The following is a 6,066-nucleotide window of genomic DNA, read 5'->3' on the forward strand; positions in this document are numbered from 1 at the left end:
AAAAAAAAAAAAAAAAGCTGGGTGCAGAGGCGAGGTGAAGCAAAGGGAAAAGGGGAGGGGAAGGGTAATAGGAGAGGAGGGGAGGGAAAGGAAGTAGATTAAGTTTTGTCTCCAAAGAAAGAGATGTCCTTTTTTACTGTAAACTTTTTCCAACTGTGAATTCTGTACCATGTGCATATATCACCTATCCAAAAACCGACTAAAATTTAAAAATAAAAGTAATGGCTAGCTTTACCATAATTACTAAAAGACATAAGCACAATGAAAATCAGGGACAGAGTTATGGCTAGGTGTGGTGGCTCACGCCTGTAATCCCAGCACTTTGGGAGGTCCAGGCGGGTGGATCATGAGGTCAAGAGATCCAGACCATCCTGGCCAACATGGTGAAACCCCATATCTATTAAAAATACAAAAATTAGCCAGACATGGTGACAGACAGCTGTAGTCCCAGCTACCAGGGAGGCTGAGGCAGGAGAATTGCTTGAACCCGGGAGGCGGAGGTTGCAGTGAGCCAAGATCATGTCACTGCACTCCAGCCTGGCAACAGAGTGAGATTCTGTCTCAAAAAAAGAAAGAAAAGAAAGGAGAGGGGAGGGGAAGGGAGGGAAAGGGGAACAGAGGGGAGGGGAGGCCAGAAGCAGCATAACTCACTCAAAAAACTCAAGAGTAAAATAGGTAACAAGACTATTATAGTATATAGAACACTACCACTAGTTAAGGAAAGACACACTAAAGGCTAAAGATCAGATATCTAAGAGAAAAAGATCTAGCTGACCAAATATTAAATATACTAATAAGTATTCCCTCCTACTGAATCCAAGGGAAAAATAAACTGATAAGTAAAGGGGTCTCAGGGTCAAAGCAGCATCACTCACCTAGAACTCCCTAGACTGTAGAGGGATACATGAATATATAGCTGCTCATAACAACTGACTAGTAAATGGTCAAGAAGTTTAAAATCAGAATTGATGGATTAGATATGCCAATGTGAAATTCTGGACATTCATCACTTCTGTCAAACAGTATTATAAAGTAACTTTGTCATCAAAATGGGCCCAACATTAGACAGTATTCAGCAGACTTGTGAGAAACGTTCTTTTTTTTTTTTTTTTTTTTTTTTGAGACAGTCTCCCTCTGTCACCCAGACCGGAGTGGTGCAGTTGCGCCTGCTTACTGCAACCTCTGCCTCCCAGGTTCAGGCAATTCTCTGCCCTCCGCCTCAAAAGTAGCTGGGACTACAGGCGCCAGCCACCACGCCTGGCTAATTTTTGTATTTTTAGTAGAGACAGGGTTTCACAATGTTGGCCAGGCTGGTCTTGAACTCCTGACCTTGTGATCCACCCGCCTCAGCCTCCCAAAGTGTTGGGATTACAGGCATGAGCCACTGCGTCCGGCCAAGAAACCTTCTTTATTGAAATGAAGGAAGAAAATATTCATGCAGAGGAGTGGATCAAGTTCTGTGAAGCTGTACCTAAACACAGTCCAAGAGGAAAACCCTGTCTGGTCTGGATTTTACCTAGAGGAAACTTCTAGCACACTATTAGCTGAGATTTGCCCATTAGCATTGATGAGCACATGCAACCTATAGGAAAAAGTGACACTTTTCTTCAATTCGGTGACAGAAAGATTTGTCAAAATTCTGATTGTTGTTACTAGGATTTGGTATAGTAGGCAAGTTTATCATTTTACTGGGCAGTAAATATCCACCTTAAAAAGTTTATCCCAGCTGGGCACGGGCCAGCTCACATCTGTAATCCCAGCACTTTGGGAGGCCAAGGCAGGCAGATCACTTGAGCCCAGAAGTTTCACACCAGCCTGGGTGATACGCCAAAACCCAATCTCTCCAAAAATGACAAAAAGTTAGCTGGGCAGGGTGGCGCACGCCTGTAGTCCCAGCTACTCAAGAAGCTGAAATGGGAGGATCGCTTGAGCTGCAGGAGGCAGAGGTTGCAGTGAGCCGAGATCACAACACTGCACTCCAGCCTGGGCGACAGAACAAGACTCTGTCTCAAAAAAATAAAATAAGTTTATCCCTTCCCCTAAGTAAATCTGAACTTTTAAAAAAGTTTATTATTGGCTGGGCACAGTGGCTCACGCCTGTAATCCCAGTACTTTGGGAGGTCAAGGTGGGTAGATCACAAAGTTAGGAGTTCGAGACCAGCCTGGTCAACATGGTGAAACCCCATCTCTACTAAAAATATAAAAATTAGCCAGGCGTGGTGGCAGGTGCTTGTAATCCCAGCTACTCGGGAGGCTGAGACGGGAGAATCGCTTGAACCTGGAAGGTGGAGGTTGCAGTGAGCTGAGATCACACCACTGCACCTGGCCTGGGCGACAGAGCAAGACTCCATCTCAATAAAACAAAAACCAAAAACAAAAATGTCCCCATACCAACCAGAACCACTATATTAAACAACACCAACATGACTTTATCTTCAATGAGGTTTTTGTGGCAATTATTACCAAGTCTCAAGCTTGTAGTTGAATACAAATACTACCAGAGGAAGTCAGAATAGTGGTTACCTGTTGGAGTGGAGGAGGCTAATGACTAGGAGAGAACACAAAAAAGATTTCTGGGACTGGGCACAGTGGCTTATGCCTGTAATCTCAGCACCTGGGGAGGTCGAGATGGGCAGATCACTTGAGGTCAGGAGTTCAAAACCAGCCTGGCCAACATGGTGAAACCCCGTCTCTACTAAAAATACAAAAATTAGCCAGGTGTAGTGTCACGCACCTGCAGTTTCAGCTACTTGGGAGGCTGAGGCAGGAGAATCGCTTCAACCTGGAAGGCAGAGGTTGCAGTGAGCTGAATCTGTGCCACTGCACTCCAGTGTGAGTGACAGAGCAAGACTCTCTCTCAAAAAACAAAAAAAGACTTCTGGGTCTTCTATATCTGTATCTGGGTGGTCACCTTATAATTAAACTACTTTTCTGAATGTATATTACAGCTCAGTTAAAAAAAAAGCTTACGGGCCAGGCATGGTGGCTCACATCTGTAATCCCAGGACTTTGGGAGGCCGAGACAGGCAGATCACGAGGTCAGAAGATTGAGACCATCCTGGCTAACACAGTGAAACCCGTCTCTACTAAAAATACAAAAAATCAGCCAGACATGGTGACACGCATCTGCAGTCCCAGCTACTTGGGAGGCTGAGGCAGGAGAATCGCTTGAACCCGGGAGGCAGAGGTCGCAGTAAACCGAGATTGCTCCACTGCACTCCAGTCTGGGTGACAGGGTGAGACTCCGTCTCAGAAAAACAAAGGATGGGCGGGGTGGCTAACACCTGTAATCCCAGCACTATGGGAGGCCAAGGTGGGCGAATCACCTAAGGTCAGGAGTTCGAGACCAGACTGACCAACATGGAGAAATCCCATCTCTACTAAAAATATAACATTAGTCAGGCGTGGTGGCACATGCCTGTAATCCCAGCTACTCAGGAGGCTGAGGCAGGAGAATCCCTTGAACCCGGGAGGCGGATGTTGCAGTGAACCAAGATCACATCACTGCACTCCAGCCTGGGCAACAAGGGCGAAGCTCCATCTCAAAAACAAACAAAAAAATTAGCTGGGCGTGGTGGAATGCGCTTGTAGTCCCAGCTACTTGAGAGGCTGAGGCACGAGAGAATCAGTTGAACCCAGGAGGCAGAGGCTGCAGTGAGCCAGGATCACGCCACTGCACTGCAGCCTGGGTGATAGAGCGAGACTCCATCTCAAAAAAAAAAAAAGTTTACAAAAACTGATAAACAAGAGATTGGTAGTTATTTCCTTGGCTTAATGCTGATTATAGTCAGGTACAAGAGGTACAGAACCAACCAGTCGTGGTAGCACATGCATGTAGTCCCAGTTACTTGGGAGGCTGACATGGGAGGATCACTTAGGCCCAAGAGATTGGGGCTGCAGTGAGCCACGATCATGCCACTGCACTCTAGCCTGGGCAACAGAGTGAGACCGTCTCTGAAGAAAAAAAAAAAGACCCGAGACATCTGAGGGGCAAAGGAGTCATGTTACTAAAAATTTATTGACAATATAATGATGTACTCTTGAATCTAAGATATGCAGTATTTGGGTCCTTCCTTTATCCATATAGCTTCAGTTACCTGTTTCTTTTTATCTACAAAGATTTCTAAGTCTGATGATCACAGCTAAGGGTTAGGGCTGAGTACGCTGTTCATTGAGACTTTTATACCTCTGACTTTGGAAATAAGAAAGGCTCTTCAAAAATCCATCTGGGCCAGGTGTAGTGGTTCATGCCTATAATCCCAGCACTTTGGGAGGCTGAGGTGGGAGGATCACTTGAACCCTGGAGTTCAAGACCAGCCTGGGCAACATAGCAAGACTCTGCCTTTACAAAAAAAAAAAGAATTAGCCAGGTGCTGTGGCATGCGCCTTCAGTCCCAGCTCCTCAGGAGGAAGTGGGAGGATCACTTGAGCCCAGTAGTTCTAGGCTGTAGTAAGCTATGATACAGCCACTGCACTGCAGCCAGGGCAACAGAATGAGACCCTGTCTCTTTAACAATATATTAAAAAAAAAAAAAAAAAAAATTCCATCTAACAAGGAAGTCTCTAAATAGCATTAAAGAAAGCTGCATGAGATAGGGCATAAAACAGATACTGGCTCCTAATATCAAGACAGTTGCCTATCCTGAATCAAAAGCACCACTCAAAGAAGAACTGGATTCTCCACTCCAACAAGTAGGTCAGATAAAGGGGATAATCTGAAACAAAAGGGAAAGTAGGAGGGACCATAAAAACAGAATGGCTTGAGGGCCTGTAAGAGTGAACAGGAAAATTTTCTTTTCTTTCTTTTTTTTTTTTTCTTTTGGAGATGGAGTTTCGCTCTTGTTGCCCCAGGCTGGAGGGCAATGGCGCGATCTCCACTTACCTCAACCTCCACCTCCCGGGTTCAAGCAATTCTCCTGCCTCAGCCTCCTGAGTAGCTGGGATTACAGGCATGCACTACCACACCCGGCTAATTTTGTATTTTTAGTAGACCTGGGGTTTCTTCATGTTGGTCAGGCTGGTCTCGAATTCCCAACCTCAGGTGATCCGCCTGCCTCGGCCTCCCAAAGTGCTAGGATTACAGGAGTAAGTCACTGTGCCCAGCTATGAACAGGAAAATTTTCAAGGCCAATGAAGCAACTCCTAATACTGACTGAAATATTAACTACAGAGAGTTCAGGAGATCATGCTATATTCTGCTAACACATCCATAAATTTCTTAAGGGAAAAATGTCATCAAACTACAGATTTTATATTCATTGCTTTAAATATCCAAAGCAACATTAGTAAGATCCATTTTTGAAGGATCTTTTTAAAAAGAGAAATTGGTTAAACAAATACTTTCAGTTAATTAAAAAATACTGTGGCTATGGCTTTGAGAACTAAAATAGCTCTTAAAACACCTTTTTTTTAAAAAAAAAAAAAAGGAAGAAAAGATGAAAAACGCTCAAATCATCTGATTTTGGCTTTTCTGTTTCTTCTAATATGATGAGAACAGAATGCGCTTATGCAAGATGGGAAGAATGTGAACAAAAGACAGTTACCTCAAATAGGACTACTTGACTTTTGGTGCTAAGTATCTCAGACCACCCAATGTGGGTGCAAGAGAAAGATTAATGCTTCTCGGGGAAATAACTGATGAGAGACTAAGTAAATATTTTCTACGAAAAGTCAAAACTACATTATATTGCTCTAAAGTGGAAGTTTCTGCTTAAGAAAAATTTCTTCTATAGGGACCCAGAATTTATGTCTTCTAAAAATATCAACTATAATGTAATGGATTCAAATCACCACTCCTGCTATATAGGTTAAGGTCTCAAAGTTAGACAGCTGGCCAATATATTTTTAAAAAATTTTTTTAAAGAACTGCTGAAGGCCGGGTGCGGTGGCTGACGCCTGTAATCCCAGAACTTTGGGAGGCCGAGGTGGGCGGATCACGAGGTCAGGAGATCGAGACCATCCTGGCAAACACGGTGAAACCCCATCTCTATTAAAAATACAAAAAATAGGCCGGGCGCGGTGGCTCAAGCCTGTAATCCCAGCACTTTGGGAGGCCGAGACGGGCGG

This window comes from Mandrillus leucophaeus, unplaced genomic scaffold (genome assembly GCF_000951045.1).
Source record: "Mandrillus leucophaeus isolate KB7577 unplaced genomic scaffold, Mleu.le_1.0 Scaffold624, whole genome shotgun sequence".
NCBI lineage: Eukaryota > Metazoa > Chordata > Mammalia > Primates > Cercopithecidae > Mandrillus > Mandrillus leucophaeus.